The 21,078-nt window shown below is 43.9% G+C and overlaps 1 protein-coding gene across 2 annotated transcripts in view; it reads left to right on the top strand.

Annotated features, from left to right (window-relative positions):
• Window positions 1–21,078, top strand: part of Btbd9 (BTB domain containing 9) — a 351,364-nt gene that overhangs the window by 16,413 nt on the left and 313,873 nt on the right. The window contains exon 2 of one of the 2 annotated variants that reach the window (XM_052164614.1): window positions 2,372–2,495. The exons of the other annotated variant lie outside the window; for it this stretch is intronic. The gene's annotated coding sequence lies outside the window, so the exon portion shown is untranslated. The remainder of the gene's footprint in view (window positions 1–2,371; window positions 2,496–21,078) is intronic. 2 annotated transcript variants of the gene reach the window in all.

The following is a 21,078-nucleotide window of genomic DNA, read 5'->3' as shown; positions in this document are numbered from 1 at the left end:
GGCTGTAAAGCTCAACATCTTCTCTTGACAGCTTGGGTTTTGATCATTCCCAGAATCCTTTCACTTTTATCGCTAAAGCTCTGCCTCAGTTCTGTCTTTGGGATAAATTCTTTTTTTTTTTTTTTTTTTTTTTTTTAATTTTATTTGAGACAGGTTTCTCTATGTAGCCTTGGCTATCCTGGAACTCACTCTGTAGACCAGGCTGGCCTTGAACTCAGAAATCCACCTGCCTCTGCCTCCCAAGTGCTGGGATTAAAGGTGTGCGCCACCACCGCCCAGCTTTTGGATAAATTCTTTAACTCTCCAGAGGCAGCTACCAGTCTATGTTTCCCAGAAGTCCTAGGTTTAGTTTCTTTTCTTGTGTTGTTTGTTTCTGAGTCAGGATCTAGGTGTCTCAGGCTGGCCTCAGATCCATTCTATACCGGAGGATGACTGGATCCTCCTGCTTTCTCCTCCGTCCTGGTTTTAAGCATATACTTGTTTCTCTGTTTGACTGCATCCTGAGGCTTTCCACAGTACATTAACTGTCTATAAGTTACCGTGCCAGAGTGTTGGGTTGCTCTTGTTTTAACTACAGATTCTTACAGGTTTTCTAAATAATGCTAATTTTGATTATGAGAAAACATGTATTATTTTAAATCCCTGATTTAGCTCATTAGCTCTCCCTCTCCCCACTTTATCAGCCACCATCATTACAAGGCGTCTCTCCATCTGCATCCAGAGTACCTCCAGAAGACCACCTTTAGAAGAGTTGTTAGTGTACTTGGTATTCTGGTGAAAATACTCATAAGAGCCCACTGACAAAAGGCGTTGCCTGTGTAGTGGCCGAAGGGAGTGTGTGTGAACAGAGAGAGGGCAAGGTGAGTGACAGTATGTGACCATGACTCCAGGTTCTGGAATAGAAAGTGAGAGGCCGGGTCTTCTCAGGGAGGAGTGTGTTGGGTGTGACTGTCCTCCAAGCCAAGCAGCCAAGAGCTTGGCAAGTTCAGCTGTGCTGGCTTGTGAAAGGTGGCTTCTTGCCACATGACACAGGTGTAGAGGATCAAGCCTGTCCCAGGAATGGGCAGTTACCTCTGTAGACTAAGCAGGTCACCTTTCTTCCCAGCAAAAGAGGGTGCTGGAGGCTGAGATGCTGGAGCCACCCCAGTAGCCAGGGGTGGTGGATGGAGAGGTCACACTAGCTCTAGCCACAGTGTCCACTCAGAGAACCAGCAGGTGCAGCAGGGGAGATTGGGGGTGGGGTCTCATTCCTTCTTGACCCTGGTCAGGGCTCAGCAAAGTAAGCCAGTACTCCCAAGTTCACCAGGGTGGGAAACTCAGGGTAGGCTCTGAGGAAGAGTGTGGAAATGGAAGGACTCTGACTGGAAAACTGAGTTAGGGCTTCATATTCATGCTGCTGAACCAAACATGTGTCTGTGGAGGGGACAGTTGATGCTAATGGATAAAATCGTCTCATGTTGTGTTAAGCCTTACTGTATTTGAGTTTAGTATCTTTCATTGTGGACTTTGTCTTTTATCACCTGACACATACTGTAAACATCACAGTGGACTGTGTAAGTGCCTCACCATGGATGTCTCCACAGCCCCACCAGTTTGGATCTTTATTCTGACCCTCATCTGCATACAGTTTTGTTACACATGGATAGCATAGCAGGGTCTTCTGAGTGCTTTGCAGATTTGGAGATTCATTAAAGAGTGCACCTGCAGAAGCAAGCCGTGGGGAAATTGTATACTAAGGTTACAAAGGCCAGGTGTTGTCCTGGCATTCTTGGGAGATTTAGTTGGGTAAGGCACAAGCCATTCGCCTAGGTGATTGGGAAAAGTTTGCAATAGCACCATAGCCTGTGCCTGTGGGGGTTTGAATATGCTTGGCCTAGGGAGTGGGGGTTGGAGTAGGTATGGCCTTGCTGGAGGAAGTGTGTCACTGTGGGGGATGGGCTTGGCTTGGGGACGACCCTCCTAGCCATGTGGGAGCCAGTCTTCTAGCTGCTTTTGGAACAAGAGATGGAACTCTCAGCTCCTCCTGCACCATGCCTGCCTGGATGTTGCCATGCTCCCACCTTGATGCTAATGGACTGGACCTCTGAGCCTGTAAGCCAACCCCAATCAAATGTCCTTTATAAGGGTTGCCTTGGTCCTGGGGTCTGTTCACAGCAGTAAATCCCTAACTAAGGCAAGCTCACAAAGGTAAAAGCTGCTGCTCTGAGAGGCGGGAGCCCCAGTGCTGGACATGAAAGCTGGAACTTTTCTTAGGCGTTGGAGGCCATGAAAAGCCCCTGCACCAGTAAAGACTATTGCCACTGTTGTTGGATACATCCCAGAACTGAGTGGTAGACCCCATTGCTGAAGAGGTTATATGCTTTGGTTGCAGAGCTTGAAGAACCAGCTAAGTGTGTGCTGCAAGTGTCTGCTCTCGCGGACTGTCTTCTCTAGTGAATTAAGGCTCAAAGCCCTCCTCAGCTGTGGAACCAGCGTGCCTATGTTGGAAGTGCTAGGTGAGTTGTGCCTGGCTCTGCAGCTGTGGAGTGAAGAGTTATGGATAGAGCTGGTTTTCTGTGTACTTATGTCCTGATCTATTGGGGAAATTCACATTCAGTACTGGGACCTTACAAAAAACTTGTGACCAGAAAGCCCTAGGCTGCAGTGGAGAAGAAACTTCTATTGGCTAATAGACACACTGTCTCAGGGGCTTCTTCACATTGTGCTTACAGTTACAGGTTGTTGCTAAAGGCTGGACCTAGATATTTGTTCATGTGCCTTTTTCTGTCCTTGCTTCACTTGGGTTTTGTAGTAGGAGATCTACCCCCTCGGTTTGCCAACATGCACTTCCTTGAGCTAGGAATGAGGAAAGGCATGAAGGTTTGGTATCTCACTGGAGCTGGAGGAGAATATTAGACGTCCGTGTCAACCCTTGGCAGCCTCAGGAACACTTGTAGAAGAGGGGGTGCAAAGAGAATATAAGCCAGAGGGAGGGGTGGGGAGTTTAGCTTGACTACTGAGGAGTTCAGTTGTGCCCACTTGTAAAAGCATCTTCTCAGCTTGCTGACTCTGCATCTCCTCATGGAGGGTTAGGAGGGTTATGACATTCTCACCCACGCTGCCCCCTACTACCTGTCTCAGTGGCACACACCCTCAGGGAGGGGCAAGGGTGTATAGGCTGGGGACAACTAGGCTGGGGCTCTGTCCCAGTATCTGTGTGGGATGCTTTATTCCTTGCTGCACAAAGACGCTGTGACGTAAAGAGTTTGTTGGGCTTACAGTTTCAGAGGGTGAGTCCATGATCACTGTGGTGGGGAGCAGCAGCTGAGAAAGCTCAAGTCTGATCTGCAGGTGAGAGTAGGGGATGGAAGAGAGAGGGGCCAGAGAGTAGGAGCATTGGAGATCTCAAAGCCCACGCTCAGTGGCCTTCTCCTCCTAGGTCACAACCCTAATCCTCCCAAACAGTTCCTCCAGTCTAATAAATGCCCCTCTAGGGGGCCATTCACATTCAGTACCAGGCTGTTAAGTCTGCTCTAGGCGTTCTTTAGTCCTGTGGGCTAATCTCAGGGGAAATAGCACAGGCTGCTTGACTCCAGAGCTTTTTAATTGGAGAATTGTTAGGGAAGTGCCAAGCAGAGGAATAACACAGTTAATCTTCATTTTGCATTGATTATTCTGTAAAGTAGAAACAGGCTTGAGAATAAAGTAAAATAGGATGCAGGAAGATATTAAAGCAGTCTCGATGAAAGATGTTTGAAATCTGACTAAACGTTCTAAAGTAGTTTTATAAAGTTTTGTTGTTGTTCTGACTAATACTGGACAACAAGCTACCTAAGGAGAAAAGTCTTTAATCTGGCTCACGGTTTGGGGGTGTGGTCTGGTGTGGAGGCAGGAGACGGAGGCTGTGCATCTTTTCTAGGCAGATCAGGAGGCAGAGAATCCCAGAGTTCAACTGGTGGTTTCCTTTTTTCATTTTTCACTCATTCCCAGACTGTGACCGTGGGATGGTACTGCCCTACATTCAGGGTGAGCCTTCTTGCTTCAGTTCAGCCTCTCTGGCCACGCCTTCACAGACATACCAGGACTTAGCTCTCTAAGGCTGTGTACAGAGTGAGTTCCAGAATAGCCAGGACTACACAGAGAAACCCTGTCTTGAAAAACAAAACAAACAAAACAAAGAGATGAGTTCAGTGTTGAGTAGTGATTTGTGGTGCTGGGAGGGCTGTGTGCTGGGATTGTATTGCAGGGATGTGAACTTGGACAGAGGAATGGGATTCAGAAGAGAGGCCTGAGCTTGAGAGAGATTAGAAGTTCTGGAGGACCGGCCACTATGCAGAACAGAACTCTTAAAGAGGAAGTAGTGACAAAAGAGAAGAAAGGGTACAAAAGAAACAAGAGGGGAGTGTCACAGAGGGCAGAGGGATTAGAGCATTTTAAGAAGGGCGCGATCTACAGAGTCAGTGCCTGCAGAAAAATTCAGAAAAGTTGGGAAATGAGATTTCTAGAACTTACTTTTTCCTTCCCTTATTCCAGGTTCAGCCTCTGGGCAGCTGTATACTTGGACACTTGGACATCCATCCCTCTCTCTCTCTCTCTCTCTTTCTCATTTTTAAAAAAAGCTGTTTAAAAATAAAAGCAACTGCGGTGTGCACACTCTTGCCTGTATAGAAGCCAAAGGGTGACTTCATATATCTTAGTCTATCGCTTTCAGCAGTGGTTCTCTACCTTCCTAACTTTGTAATAATCATAAAATTATTTTTATTGCTACTTCAGAACTGTAATTTTGCTGCTGATATGAATCATAATGTAAATACCTGATTCGCGACCCCATAGGAACCATGACCTGCAGGCTGAAAGCCACTGTTTTAGACAGTCTGTGACTGAACCTAGAGCTCACTGTTTAACACTAGGTTGGCTAGAGAGTGAGCCCCAGTGATCTACCCGTCTCTGCACCCCATCCCCAGTGCTGGGTTTATAGGTATGCACTGCCAGACCTGGCTTTATGTGGGTATATTGAGGGATCCAGCATTTTCCAATAATCCTGCTTTCTAGTACCCTTGTTAAAATTATTTCTCTCATGTCTATTTCCTGGGTATCAGTAAACTTTTATTTTGTTTGGACTAATAAGGGAATTTTTCCCTTTTCAGTGAATTAATAACTTAATAGTAACATTGTCAGGTTGTGCAGAATCAATAATTTATTTTCCCATCACAGAGTGAGTTTCCATTATGTATGCGGCCTTAGAAAACTAGTGTAAAATAAATCAAATAAATAAATTTGATGACAGGTCTTTGATCAGTTGTTACTGGCCCTGTGCACATGGGCACAGAGCCACCTGCAGGATTGTGTGTTATGTAACATTAGTAGTGTGTTATAGGTTAAGTGCTTAGTATTTTTATTGATTTAGGAAGTACTTTGGCATGTGGCCTTTAAAATTACATTATTATATTATCATAAATCTCAATTAAGGCAACAAAACATATTTATGTGGCCAGCCTCACAGCTGGGGTGAAGTCTTTTATAGCATGTGTAATGAGCCACTGGATGACGGTGACTCTCAGATTTTGAGCTGGGGAATGAATTAGCAGCTGTAAAGGTCTATGTAATTGTGAAAATTAATTTCAAGGAATAATACCATGTGTCCTGAGAGGACTTCTTTAATAACTGGTAATTGGGGACCATGGAAAAAAATGGAAGTTGTGAGGTTCTCCAGGCTCTGTTTTAAAAAAGGTTATAATAAAAATATAATGCTAATGTGAATCTTCAAAGATTTGCTTCCATCATGATATAAAAAGACATGAGATTGAGCTGGCAGGATGGCTTGGTGTGCATAACTCTGAACTTTGCCACTGAACCTGATGACCAGGGTTTGGTCCCTGAGACCACAAAGTGGAAGGAGAACCTGCTCCTGAGAGGTGACCCCTGACCCCTCCCATTAAATGAATATAATAATCTAAAAAGAAACAGTTAACATCTGGATAGCAGGCATTCAGCGATTATTCTCCTAAATTGAAGTCCACATGTTCTCTGGCTGCCAATGCCTGCAGTGGTAACAGGAGGTAGTGGATAGCATCTCACTATCCCAGCAGTGCCACATCCTGCCTTCCACTGTGGGTTGAACAGGTGAGGAGGCTGGATTAGGGCCAGTGAAGTTAGTGCTTATGTATTGGTGTGATAGTTTCCCGTTACTTGGCATTATGCAAGGATGGAGCTGAGAACATTCATAGGTGGAATGGATTTCAGAAAATGTTAAGTGTAGGCTCTAGGTCGGCCAGAGCCCCAGCTAATGTTCATTACACTACAGTGGACAGCAGTTGGTTCCTCTGCCTCTGTGCTGTCATATTTGCTGAGTTATGTGGAAACACTCAGGATGGGGCATTGAACACAGGAGTTTCCTACAGAGTTTGTGTCTGTGGCTGATTTCAGTCAGTTTAGTTCTTTGTATGCTAATGTGGACCTGGTCTCTACTGCATCTCCTTGGCACGCATTAGCTCTTGAGTTGCAGGTGTTGGTCCCCTTTGTCCATCTTTTGAGCTCCTGTTATCTTTGTCCTTTTCTTCATCCTGTACTCCTGGTGGTTGTGGTGGTCATACAGTAGGAAATGGCTGAGGCTTCCTTGCATGCTGGAGGGCAGTGTTTCTCTATTACCTGCATTGTTTAGAAGACAAAAGGGAAGTTTAGGCCAGTGAGATGGTTCAGCAGCAGGTAAAGAGCTTGTCACCCAGGCTTGACAACCTTTATTAGATCCCTGTGGCCCACAGGCTGTTGCAGGAGAGATGGGACCCCATGGAGTTGTCTGACTTCCATTCCCATGTGCTGTGACACGGTTGCCCCTCCCCCATACACAGACATAATCATTGCTTTTATAAAGCATATTTAAAAGTGTGGTTTAGGAGGATGCTAACTACCACGTCCAAGGTCACATCATACTAAATGGTGCTGCCAAGCTTGAACGCAGGCGATGTGACTTTGATACCCTCTCGTGCTGTGTTTTAAAGCCCCGCTGCCTCCAGAGGCATGATGGATGCTGCAGCACAAGCCCCGTGTGCACTTGCACATGCCCAGGAGCCATGTGAAGGAGGCAGTAGGGGGAGCCAGGGCAGTAACTGATGAGGCCTGAGGAAGCCGGAGCCCTCCAGTCTAGAATAGCTGAATAAAGTGCAGTGCTGAGTCTTTGCAATATGACATTTTTTAGCGTTTTGACAGTGTTTTACTTTGGACTAGCCACATGACTAGCTCAGTAGCCATGTGTGTTATAGGGGCCACCGTTGTTGATCTTCAGAGGACAGAAGCCAGGCATTATTGGTCTGTAGAGGAGTCAGGCAGCAGAAGAGGCACTGGAAGGATAAAAGGCAGCATAGTAACTCCTGGTGTGACCCTTGACTCCAGCTCCTCCCTCCTGACCGGGGTCGAGGTAGAGTTGGGGGTACCAATGAGGAAGCTTGCTCTCATATCACCCTGAAGTTGCTAAGTTCCTTTCCCCTTCCAAACAGGGTATTTCTTACTCAGCATGCTTGGTTCATACTGTCTGCATTCTATAGACATGTTCAGAGTAGAGAGGCATTTGTGGGCCACCCACCACTGTAGCAGTTTCTGAGGAAAAGACTTGACAACTCTAGGAGCTGTGGATGTCTTATATTGAAATGCTGTCATTGCTCACAGTGGAAGAAGTGGAGAAGGATACTGACTTATCTTCTGATTTATGAGCTCTGGGTAACCTACACAATGAAGAGAGAGGAGCTCTTGGTATCCTGGAGTCGCTGTCACCTCCTCTTTCAGTGTTCCCTATGGCTGTGCTGTGCTTAGCTGAGTGTGGTGAGCCTTCACTGGTTAGTGGGGTTAGTGTGTGCTAGTTGAGAAGCAGATATCCCTGGGACTGAGCTGTGTGAACAGCTTCCTTCTCGAATTTCATTCTTTCCGTTTCTACCCAAAGGCCTCAGCCCACTCTAAAGAAGCACCCCAGCCTACTTGAAAGTAAACAGCCCGGGAGGGGCTAGTGGCTTCTGTCTCCATGAACAGGAGGTGCAGTGGCTGAGATTGGAAGGCTGGGCAGGCTCTGAGGGCTGCACTGGGCTCACATTGTACTGTGGTGTCTAGCGGGGAGGCTCTGCACAGCACAGCGCTTTGCTGTGCTTAACCTGGTTTGAGAAGAAAGCAGGGAAGTAGCCACTAGCAACCAGGGCTGACTGAGATTCCCTTTCACTTAAAAAAATATTTGTGTGTGTGTGCCTTTGTGTATGTATCCTGTGGATGTGCAGGTAGCCACAGAAGTCAGAAGAGGGTGTTGGCTCGCCTGGAGCTGGAGTTCCGTGTGGTTGAGCTGCCTGATGAGACCTTTGGAACCCAGTTAGTCCTCTGCTAGAGCCAAAGTGCTCTTAACTTCCCAGCCTTCTCTTCAGCCCCAAGGAAAACTTTGTAATGAAAGCATTTAGTTTAAATAATGGAGATATTTAAATTATTTACATGTCTGTTTTCTTCACAGACACATAATCAGTTACATTTTGACATTTTCATATATGCATATAATGTAGTTTGAATATATCAGCCCCCACTTGCCTTTCTAGTCCCATTGTAACTCCCCAGGATCCTGGTTCCCAGCCTGCTGCCCTTCTGCCTCCTGGGGTTTTGTTTTGCCAACCAGTGAGTTTAGTTGGGGTTGTTTATAGGAGTGTAGGTGACTTACCAGTGGCCATAGCATTGAGGAAACTGAGGAAATGGTTTCTCCTTTCCTAGGACTCATTAGCTGCCTCTACCCTCGTGGAGGACAGTAGACCCCCATAGCCCTTTCGGCCTAACATAGCTGCCAGTAAGTGCTTGGGAAAGGGAGGGCCTTCTGAGCCCTGCTTTTTACCTTATTGCTGGTGTTTTAGATTCCCACTAGTCTTTTTAAACTTAGAACTAGTTGACAGCCTTGCAAATTCCTAGAAACAGTTGTTGGGCCGTGGCTCCTAGAAGCAGTTTGCCCTTCCAGCTCTGTGCTTTGCTACATAATGATTCGGTTGCAGTTTTAGAACTTGAAAGACCACAGGCTGTAACCTAGTATCCTGGCCTCTCTTCAAGATAGAGAGTTGGAGACTTGAGAATTTGAGGGCAGGAAAGGTGGGAGGAGGGGGAGGAGAAGAAGGGAGACTGCACGTGGGTACAGGTGCCTGCAGAGGCCAGGCAGCGGCTTTCCCAGGAGCTGTGTTTCTTGTACAGGGTACTCCCTCAGCATTGTCTGTAGTGGGCTCTCTTCAGTTGTTGTACAGATGCGTTCCCTTCCTGCCACCAGCCTCTTGACCTTGCCATGCTTTTTAAATGAAACATCTTTTACTTAATAGGGATGCAGGCTCTCCCCACCCCCTCCCGTTGGTCCAGCACAGGATTTTATGTGGCTCTCGTTTCTTCAGGAACAGCTGATTTCACCCGCTTGGCCAAGGAAAACAAGCTTCATTTGTGAGCCCGAGGAAACTGACTGTAGACATTTGTCTGTCATGGCAGTTCTGTGATTGTTTCATGGATGTCACCTGCATCAGCATGAGAACCAGGGTAGCACAGTTTAAAACATGATTACCTTTTTTCCTTAGAAATGACCTTCAGAAATACTCTGCTTATACTGTGTACATCATTTCTGTGACAGTAGACTTCTCTGGTGCATGCAGTGTAGACTGTCCTATTAGGATCTCCTTTGATGGACTCTGAGAGTCGGTGAGATGGCTCAGTGGATAAAGGCACATGGGTTGAGTTGGGTTTCTGGGACCCACGTGGTGGAAGGAGAGAACCAGCACCTGCCAGTTGCCTTGTGACTTGTTTGTGCCTCTTGTACATACCCACTCCCCTCACACAAAATGAGTGTAATTAAAACAATTATGTTAGTGACTTTCTGAATTGCTACTGTAACTGAGCTGGTCACAAATGAAGATTATGACATTAGGTAAAAAAAAAATCAACTGGCAAAATTCTAAGAAACAGATCAGCCTTGATAGAGACTTTGATCCTGACAAAAGAGAAAGAATTCAATATTAGATGTGAATTAAATTTGGTTCATGAATGTTGTTCAGAAAAAAAAATAACAGCCTAATCATAAACTGATCAATTATTCAGTAGTGTCTTAGGGGGGTGTTAGTGCACAGAATACAAAAGATCCTTCGCTTTTTTGTTGTTGTTCTAAGACAGAAGAAAAATACATTATTCTCCTTTTTATGGTCTTTTTAAAATTCTCCTACAGTGTAAGTGAAGGTTGCATGTACACAGAAGAAGATCAGAAGGCAGCTTAACACTTGTTTATTCACGGGGGTTTGTGGAAATTTTGAGTAAGACCAAGTTTAAAACATTAAAGGGTGACAATTTTATAGAAAAAAAAATCCTTTTCCCAGTGGGCTATAGGAAGCTCTGGACTGAGACCTTCTTTGCTAAGGCTTTTCTGTCTCTAGGATGAAAGCTGTGTCTTGAGTTAGTTAGACCCATCTGTTCCTGTAGTCTGAAGCACACACCCTTGCCTGGGATTTGGGGAGACTTTTTGGTGAGTTCTGTGACCCCTTTGCTGAGTCAGTTATCTGTGGGTTTTGGTAGCATCTTATAGACTGTACTTCTGGATTCTTTTCATTACAGTGGGAAGTGCTGGAGTTAGAGTTAAGGTTGGAGTTAGAATGAAGACAAGGTTTACAAAACTGACAAGATTGTATGGAGGGAAAAAAGAACAGTCTAGTGTAAAGTGTAAACATTTTGTTGATTAAATTCTGTCAGAGAATAGCATACATGAACGTATAAATCAGGATTTTAGGTTAACAGAAATGTTAATCTCTTTATTTTATAATTTTACAGAAAATAGTCATGATATTAGGGTATAACAAACTATAGCCAAACTCTGAACAGAAGATCATTTTTATAATCTTCTGTAAATGAAAAGCCAATTTCCTTTACACAGACAATAATGTGGATGTTCACAGAGGTTTTGCTACAAAGAAATTATGCTGCTACAGTTGATGATTCCACTGCTTTAATGGGAGTTCATGCTGTAATAACCTTTATTAATTAGAAAACCATATAATTCAAATCAACGCAGTAATGTTATAGCCTAATAATTTGCCAGTGAAGAAATTAAATAGAAGTGCCTTGTCCTGTGTATGAAAATATTATTACAAGTGATAACCTCTATGTCGCTTGTGAGTGTCTGTGGCTTTTGAGGCCTTTCTGTGTGTTTCTGCGGTTGGCACTTGGTTCATGCAGTTGGTCAGTGGGCTCACGACCAGTAAGGCCAAAGTCCAGGCAAAGGTAGTGACATAAATTCTGAGACATACGAATGATAGCCTCTTTTTAAGAGTTGGAATTTGTGACTTCTCTCATCGAAGTCACCCATCTGGGGTCAGGAGGGGAACTGTCCCATTAGAAGTCACAGGGGGAGCAACCATAAGCGAGAGCCTGAGGGAGGTTGGTGGCCGGGTGAGTGGGTGGGTGAGTGAGTATTTACCCAACTGAGTAGTGGGTAAATACTCAGAACTTAGGATGAGCAAGTCTGGTACGTTCTGTTTCTCCCCCTTTTCTACAGAGGCTGAAGAAGGCACTTTGTAGGGAAGAAGGGGGAAGCTGGCTTTTCCTCTGTGAGAGGGCACTTACCGCCTGGTGGAGGGCCGCTCATCTGGTCCACTGGTGCTCACTTTGCTTAGGATGGCCTTGGTTGCTGTGCAGTTGTGGTGCCCTTTGAATTGTTTTAATTAGAGATTGGACCCACAGACTGCAAAAAGCTTAACTGAATAAAAGTAAAAATGATGGTGTAAGCTGTAGGCTGTGCCTTTTTATTTTTTGCCTTGAGTACCCTGCTATCTTGACCTGGGACAATAAAATTTCTGAAGGCCTCCTCAGGAGTAGTCAACACTGCCAGAATGAACCTGGGGCATTGGCTAGCTTAGAAGACAAAAGAATGTCAGCAACGCAGGGAGTGGTGTTTGCATTCCTTTAACCCCAGCACTCTGGAGGCAGGTAGATCTCTTGAGAATTCAAGGCCAGCCTGGTCTATAGGATGAGTTTCAGGACAGCCAGAGCTGTTAGAGAAATGCTGTTTCGAAAAACAAAAAATGAAAGCAAAACAAAAATATATGTGTATGTGTTTGTGTGTGTGTGTGTGTGTGTGTGTATTTATGTATGTATATAATCTCCTCAGACAGCTCACTAGTGACCAATACAGTGAGGCAGGGAGGGGCTGGAAATGTTGCAGTCCTTACCTGTACTAGTGTCCTACTGCAGTGTGTGTGAAGCAGCCTGGCCTTTCTCTGAGTGGCCGCTCCACAGCATGTAGCACGCTACCCAGCTGCTGCTCTTGACCGCTGTGAGTTAGAGTTCTCCACAGATGTGGGAGGACATTCTCCTCAGCGTAAGCCGAGTTGGATTCCCTTACTCTGAGTTTTATTAGCATGTACTCTGGGCTTATTTAAATCTGCTATAGATATTTTGGTTAGCCCTATAGTATATGTTGATGCCTACTTGCATTAACAGTATTCCTAGCTAGGCTTGACATTGCAGTTCAGGTAGGAACTGTCTTCCCTCATGTGAGCAAGTCCAAGGTGTGAGTGACCTACCTAACGAAGACATGAAAATGGCTTTTGGTTCTTTCCAACTAGGCATATGTTCCCTGGTCTGAATGGAGTGTGCTTCTGTTACCCAGCGCTGGTGCTGGATTATCGAGAGCTCAGTCAACCTTCTGTTGAATGATGTACAGATTCAGAGACTGGTTTATCCCTCCTCGGCAGAGAACTGGAGGTCAGTGTGATAATTAGCCACTGGAGATAGGTGCATACTCAATAAGTAATCCCGCCAAAGATCTTTGATAAGCAGTCCGTTACAGCTGACTTATGTCTGGGTACTTAGGAACATATACAGCTGTGGAATACTGAAGGGAGCTGGGCTGTAGGTTCAGTCTTTGCTCTTGTCAGTGAGCCCCATGTTTCCTGTTGCTCTTCCCTGCTCCTTGGAGAATCAGACTTCCAGAATATCAGGATGAAGGTTACATCTCTAGAGTGGTCGTCGTCTTCAGACTCTTAGTGACAAGAGGAGCATGCATCAGAAGCCAGGTGTTCTTCCTGTGAGGTGGGACAGGGTCCTCTGTGAGAGTGTTTACGATGCAGGCAGGGCAGAGTTGACTTCCTGAGCGCTATTAATTTAAAGTTTAAGGGATGCTACTTCAAATTACACACCACATGGGTACTAGGAGCAGAAAGAAATTGCTAAGCCATATGCTTGTAAATGCCATCTCCTTCCCCAGAGGAAGATCATTTATATTTTGCAATTAGAGAGCAGAAGGTCTTTTTCCTCATAAAGGCCTTTCAGTCAGGAAATACGTAGGGCGGAGAAGGTGTCCCAGAGGAGACTCACACGGGCTCAAGGACTATGCGTCTCCATCTTGTGGAACCACTTTGACTGTTTCTTCATGAAATACTGGAGAAATAGCCTTAATTATAAAAGTCAGAATAGCCTTAAATTAAAGCTTGTAAACCAGTGCCTGAAAGTGTGCTTTACGTAAGGAGATGGATACCTAGGCCAGCTTCCTTTTCTTGAGGCCTTTAGAACTCTGTTCTGAGCTGCATATGGAACTCTCACTTCACTGACAGGCACTGTTTATTATTCTAGTGAGAAAAATGGGTGTGGGTTTCTTACTGCATATCAAAGAGGCAGTAACCACTGCTGTTTTAGTACTGCTCACTGGCCGTATTTTGACTGCTGATCTTTGGAAACAATGAAAGTCAACTCTAGGGTCCAGGACCTCGAGGTATTTGAATAAGGTACCTGGAAGGTCCGTTTCCTGTTGAGCCATCTCCCCCTGCCCTGCACCAAGCCCTGTTGCCCCGCCCTTCTACCACCCTGACAGGAAGGTGGGAGAAAGGAAGGAATTCCACCTTGTCTGTGGGAAGCAAGTTCAGGCTTTAGGATGGTAACCAGGAGTGAGTCAGGTGATATTGTGTCTGAGGAAGGATGCCTTCAGCCTGGGAGAGTTTGAGAGGGCTGATCTGAAGTTGGGATGTGTGCGATAGAGACAGGCGCCACGGCCGGGCTACTTCTCACCAGTTTCCTAGTTTCCTCGTGGACTGACCTCAGATCTATCTAGATGATCTGATCTTCCTGCCTATACTAAATGCTGGTATTAAGGGAGTGCCACCATGCGTGGCTTAATTTTTATTTGTAAGAGAGAGTCCTTGTATTTACCATTTCTGTCTTAGTCACCAAATCAGATAGGGCTGGTTGTGGCAAATTTAATTTGTTCCCTCATATACCAACCAATTAGTTCTGTAATGTTAACAACCAAATAATTAAAATATATCTGTATACAAAGAAGTAGGATTGCTACAGATGAAATCCTCCTTGGGTATATGTGAATGAGTGCGTAAGCACATGGGGTGTGTGTTATCATGTACATTTGTATGTAGGTACATGTGACTCTGTCAGAGGGAGGTATCAGGTGTCCATCTCCACCACTTTGGTTTTATCTTTTGAAGCAGGGGTTTTTCCTGAAATTGGAGTTTGTGGTTTTTTTGACTAGGCTGGCAGCCAACAACTCTTCACTCCCAGGTTCTTCCTGTCTCTGATTAATAACTCCAGGGTTGCAGGTGCATGCATGACCATGTCGATGTCTTATGTGGGTCCTGGCATCCGAACTTGGGGCACCTTGTTTGCTTAGCAAGCTCTTTTAAACATTGACTTTGCTATAGCCCCCACATATCTTCTTAACTTTGTATTCTTCCAAGAATGTTCTGTTGAATTTCACCACCTGAAGGTTCTATTACAATGTATTTTTTTAACTTATAATATAAAATATCAAGCATCTTTTTCAAATGGTGGTTCAAAGATGATTGATACCTTTACAGTACCGGATCTTTCCTAGCAAGGGTATACCTCTTCATTTTTCTTATATCTTCCAGTGGAGTTTTAAAGCTTCCTTTACATGTGCTGTTAGTTTATTCCTAGGTATTTCTTGTATTTTGAAGTCATAGATTTCAAGGCTTTTCCCTTATATTTTCTAGTAAGTTTTTCTTGGGGTGGATGGAAGAAAACTCTAGATTTTCATTAAAATTGCTTGTGGATACATCATTGAACCTCCCTGATTTTTAAAAATAGTGTTTGGTAATTTCTTTCTCATGACTGTTTCACACGGGCAGACATTGTCTGCAAGTGATAGTTCTTTTGCCTCTGTCCCTGATCCATTTCCGTTTGTTTTTCTCAGTGCATAGTTAATATTCCCTAAAAGGTTAGCAGCGGTGACTGGATATCACTGATTTATTCCTGACTCCTTTGAGCCCTGCTAATTAGATGCTGTTATGGTGTGGAGATTGTTTGGCCAGCCTTTCATTTGGAACCAATTACAACTTTTTTTTAAATTTTATTTTATGTATATGAGTCCTTTATAGCTGTCTTCAGACACACCAGAAGAGGGTATCTGATCCCATTACAGATGGTTGTGAGCTACCATGTGGTTGCTGGGACTTGAACTCAGAACCTCTAGAAGATCAGTCGGTGCTCTTAACCACTGAGCCATCTCTCCTGCCCCCAATTAAAACTTTTATTATCAAGTCTGTAACTGTGGGGCTGTAGAAAAGGGTCAAAGACTGTTTACTGCTCTGTGGAGGTCCTGAGTTGAGTGTCCAGCACCCATATTAGGTAGCTTATAACTCAGTCTAGGGATCTAACCCTGTAACTCTGACTCTAGGATCCAGCAGCAGTAGTTTCTAAGGGTCTTTGTAGAGTGCACATGTGCCCAATATATAAATAAAGTTAAAAATGTAAAAAGTCTGTAGTGAGTGTTGTCAGCCTTATTTTAGTGGTTATTATGTGAATATTAATATTTCCTGTGTTTATCTGTTATTGTAATTTGTCCACTTTGTTATGAGTCATCCTTCATTGTTTCCAGTATTTTTTTGTGAGAATTTTTACATTAATCTTGATTGGACATACAGATTTGATAATGTCTTCATGTCAAGGTTATATTGATTTCATAAGATAAAGTTAGAAAAGGACTTTTTCTAGAGACCTCCAGCATACCAAAGCATGTACTTCCACAACTGGTAGAAAACTACTTTTCTCTCATGCATGAGGATAGAATTAAATATCTACAGAATGATCTGAATCTTGAAATTGTGAAAGAAATTTGTTCATAATGATGTTTGGCCCTATGTAGTGGGAGGTTGGGGATACCTTTGGATAGAGTCTGTGGTTATTTTTAGTATCCATTTCTTTAATTCTAATTAAGTAGATTGCCTATCTGATAGGATCATTAAGTCTTCTGTTATTTCTAAAGCTCTGCAGCAAAGAGTGAGCAGAGCAGAACTGACCAGCTAAGGGAGAATCTGCTTGCACGGCTGGCCCCGCCCAGCACCTGGCTGCTTATAGATTAGAGTCAACTGTGTGTAAACTGAACAACTGTTTCAGCTGGGGAGTTGACATTCTTCAGCCGGAGCTGCCATGTGGATAGCTCCCACCAAGTGCTCTGGGCGTTGAGTTTCTAACAAGCTTTCCTGTGCTGCCACAGCCCTGGGGAGTTCAGCGTGTGCTCTGCGTGTGATCTGCGTGTGCTCTGCATGTGCTCTGCGACTCCACTGGATCGGATCCTAGGGGGCTTGTGCCTGCCTTTCTATAGGCTTTGCCCCATGAGACCCTTTCTCTCTGATAAGTTTTCTTTCTTTTAAAAAGGTTTATTTTATGTGCACAAGTGTTTTCCCGACATGTATGTATGTGTACTATGTGTATGCCTGATAGCCATGGAGGCCAGAGGAGGATATCAGATTCCTTGGAACTGGAGTTAGAGGTGGTTGTGAGCCTGCCATGTGGTGTTCCCTGGGGCCACTGGAGGAGCAAATGCTGTTAACTGAGGAGCCATTTCTAGCTTCTGCTGATCTTTCTTTGTGTACTTTTACCTCAGAGGATCATAGCAGTGAATATTAATTATGGAATAAACCATGTGAATCCCCCTAATAAGTCATTGAGCCCAGGAGTGACGGTGGGGATCCCTGATACAGGACTTACATAGGAAAATATTTACAAAAGATTTATCTAATGTTAGATCATGTATATACATGTGTGTCTGTATGTAGATATGTACATACACACACATGAGTATCTGTGTCTTGGGAGGCATTGGAGCTCTTGAAGCTAGAGTTCTGATTGGTTTGTGAGCTGCCCCTTGGGTTCTGGCCCTCTGCAAGAGTGCTCCAAGCTCTTAACTGCTAAGCCATCTCTCCAGTAGCTTTTCTAGCTGAAGTTAGGCGGAGTCTCAGTATAGATTGAATTTGCAGTTCCCTGATGGCTAAGATATTGAGCACTTCCAAATATTTATTGGCCATTTGTATTTCTTGTGAGAGCTGTCTGTTCAGTTCATTAGCTTGGTTACTAATTGGTCAATTTGTGGATTTTTGTTTGTAAGTTTGGAGTTTTTGGTCATTTCTAGATATTTCCTATGCTGACTATACTGTGTACTGTAAAGCTTTCCCACCATCCGTTGCTGCCTTTTTACTCCGCTGATAATTTTCTTGGATGTGCAGAACTATACACATTCTCACTCACCCGTCACTTCTTGGGGTTGTCTTCTTTGCTGCTGGAGTCCTTTTCAAATGGTCTTTGTTTCTGCGTACCTCTTCCCTGCCATACTGTCACAGTTTCAAGAGAGGTTTAGTCTGGGGTGATGGTTCATCAAGGCAGGGGCTGTGGTTGCAGGAGTGGCAGCTGGTCACACTGCACCCATTGTCAGGAAGTAGAGTGAGGAAGGCCACCGCAGGGCTTCTGTTTCCTTTTGATTCATTTATTCCTAGTTAGTCCATTGGGACTCCAGTCCAAGGAGAGGAACCACCTGCATTTAGGATGTACCTTGTCACCTCAAATAATCTAGTCTTGATAATCCTTCAGAGGCATGTCATAGGAGCTTGCCTGCTTGGGACTTTAGACCCCGTCACGCTGACAGGGTCCCTTTTACTGTCACAGGCTCAGGCAACCATGAACAAGGTTTTCTTTTCTCAGTCTTTCTTTACAATTTTATTATCAGCACATAGAAAACCTATTGATTTTTATATGTTGATTTTTGTACCCTGCCATTTTGCTAAGTGTTCATTAGAGCTAAGGAAACACTAACTCTCATATATTGCTAGGCAACAAAGTTCTCTCAAAGGTAATGGGTTAAGTAGATAGCCATTTATAAATTTAATTCTGTGGGTCAGATTTAAACAGGGCCTCGCTTGTGTCTGGATCCGGTGGTACCTGCTGGAGTTGCAGCATCCTTCTCTGTCCAGCCTATGGAGTGTCTCCGATGGCTGAACAGGGAGGAGCCACTTGGCTGGGACCCTGGCTTCCATCTCACCTGGGTTCATTATTCATCTTGTAATCTCAGGGCCTCATGCTTTCCATCTGGCTTGTCCACAGGGCCCGGACAGCTCAGGGCTCCAAGGCACAAAAGTAGATCTGTCCATCCTCCTAAAGGCTTAAGCCAGGCAGCTTACTTCTGGTGGTTAAAATGATTCCAACTCCATAGGGGAGGAGAAATGAATTCCATATTCTTTTAAAGATTTGTTTAGTTTTCTGTTTATTGATGTTTTGTTTCCATGTATGTCTGTGGAGATGTCAGATCCCCTGGAACTGGAGTTACAGTTGTGAGCTGCCTTGTGGGTGCTAGGAATTGAACCTGGGACTTCTGGAAGAACAGCCAGTGCTTTTAACAGCTGAGCTGTCTCTCTAGTCCTCCAACTCTCAAATTCCATGTTTTTAACATAAGGAAGATGATATTTGTGTATAGGAAAAGGATAGGAGTATAAGTCAACCATCTGAAGGACTGTTCGCCCTGATAATGACGAATACTTGTACAAATGTTTCAAAACGTCCTATCTTCTCAGTCTTAATAGTCTTAAGTTTTTCAGTTTGTTTTAATTAGCATACAGTAAGAGGCTTCATTATGGCATTTTTATATTTTTCTGTGGTTGACATACGTTCTTCCTCCTATTCCCCTGTATTGTCCTCTTCTGTTCCCAGTGGTTCCCTTCCATCTTTTCACAGTACTTGATCTAGTCTTGTTTTATAACTGAAGAGTCTTAATTTTATATGACAGGGCAAAATAATCATTAACAGGCACATTGACAGAGTTATAAAATGTCACTTGAGAAAATAATCATCTACTCTATACCTGCATAGTGCACATGTACTATATGCCCACACCATGTGTGTGGAAATGACATCATTTGATTATCAAGTTCTGAAAGGTGACATGTAGTTAATGCAGCTCAGTGTAGAAAGTTGAAATGTGTCAGCTTTCAGTTCCATGAGCTTTAGTCATCTTTTCCTCTAGTTTTATTATCAAATGAAAATTGGTGACTTAAAAATACTGATGTGTAATTTTTACAGTAGACCTTTAAAAAGAAAATACATGTTGAGCACATACATGGAAATAAGGTGATAATACTTAGTTTTCTACATATATGCATATACAGTCTGATAACTTTATTAGCATTGTTTGTCACTTTGCAATAATATCAAAATAGAATTTGTCCTTGTTAGTCTTTTGTCAGCTAGACGCAAGCTAAAGTCTTCTGGGAAGGGACTCCTCAGTAGAGAAAATGCTCCCATCAGCTGGGTCTGTAGACAAGTCTGTATGGAGGGCGTTTTCTTGACTGATGATTGATGTGGGATGGCCCAGCCCACTAAAGGTCGTGCTGGTCCTGTGCAGGGTTCTAGGTGGTCTAAGGAGGAGGGCGGAGAACCAATAAGCAGGCTTTCTCCGTGGCCTCTATCTCAGCTCCTGCACTGCCTTCTTTCTCACTGCACTTGGTGTGTACCTGTACACTGTAAGGTGAAGTAAACCCACTTCTTGGCTTGCTTTGGCTCATGGTGTTTTATCACAGCAATTTAAACCTAGGACAGAACCTATTTTTCTTGTGGATATATTTTGCTTTTAAACTTGTGTGCTTAAAGAATGTGAGCTGTATTAGCTTTGCATAACTATAATGAAATATCTGAAGTCGGCTAACTTTATAAAGAAAAGAAGTTTATTTAGCTTATAATTTTGGAAGTTCAAGGCCATGATCCTGCCATTGGCTCAGGACTTCATGTGGCAGGATGGTATTAACTGCTGGGAACACACAGAGGAGGAAGAAAAGAGACTTCAAAACAGGAGGCCTGAGAGGTTAGTGGGCCCATGCTTGCTGTGGCGTCAACTCTTGAGGACTGCCCTGTCTTCAGTGACCTCAAGAGCTTTCCATTGGGCCAACTAACCTCTTGAAGGTGACCTGCCACCTCCTGAGTCTATCGTGTGTTGGTTCTGTGATCTGTTGGATCAAGCCTTCATCAGATGGATGTTTGGAGGACAAACCACATTCAAACCATAGCATGAGCCTGCAGCTGGTTCGCACTGCTCATTCGAGTCACTTAGTGCGGTGACTGCAGTGCCTGGGCCCCACCGCAGGCCGATTCAGTAAGACTCTGATGGGGGAGGACCCAAGCATCTTATTTTCATTTTTCTGAGCTTCCTGTGTGGTTCCAGTGTATGGCAGGCTTGTTGAGAATCACTGGTCTAATTAAAATTATTTCTATATGCCAATAAAAATTGTGTTTATTTCACACTAAGTGGCTGTTTTCTGTATCCAGCACTATTCACTTTATGTTTCCACTTGGAAAAACATAATTAAAATGTAAATTTAGCAAAGTGAAATTATATGTATTGAGAAGTGAGGATCTGGAGAACCCATTAAGGCAGATATTTACATATCCAGAATTAATGTTCATGATTTGTCAGCTGATGAATTGTAAATATCCCACTGAGCTAGTTAACTGCAAATCAGTCATTGTTCAGCCAGAGTCATTTAGCAGTGGGTTGAGTCTTGGCCATGACTTAGATAAATATTAAGAGCTGTTACACCAGAGGATATTCACGAGGCATATGCCTTGCATACTGTCAGTTCGAATAGTCTGCTTGGTTTGGAGTAACAATGATGTGAGCGTTTCTTTTGGGAGGAGTGGGATTTGGAGTCAGAATCTAGGAGCTTTCAGAGTTTTCTGGCCAACATAGGAAGTGACCAGGTTATTTTAAATATCAGCAGATAAACTAGCAAAAAAGGAACCTCAAACCCTATTTGATTCTTTGTCTAGAGTTCTTCATCATGT

The sequence above is a fragment of the Apodemus sylvaticus genome, chromosome 19 (genome assembly GCF_947179515.1).
Source record: "Apodemus sylvaticus chromosome 19, mApoSyl1.1, whole genome shotgun sequence".
Classification (NCBI taxonomy): Eukaryota; Metazoa; Chordata; class Mammalia; order Rodentia; family Muridae; genus Apodemus; species Apodemus sylvaticus.
The sequence above is the reverse complement of the archived record's forward strand: the minus strand, read 5'-3'. Positions and strand labels throughout refer to the sequence as shown.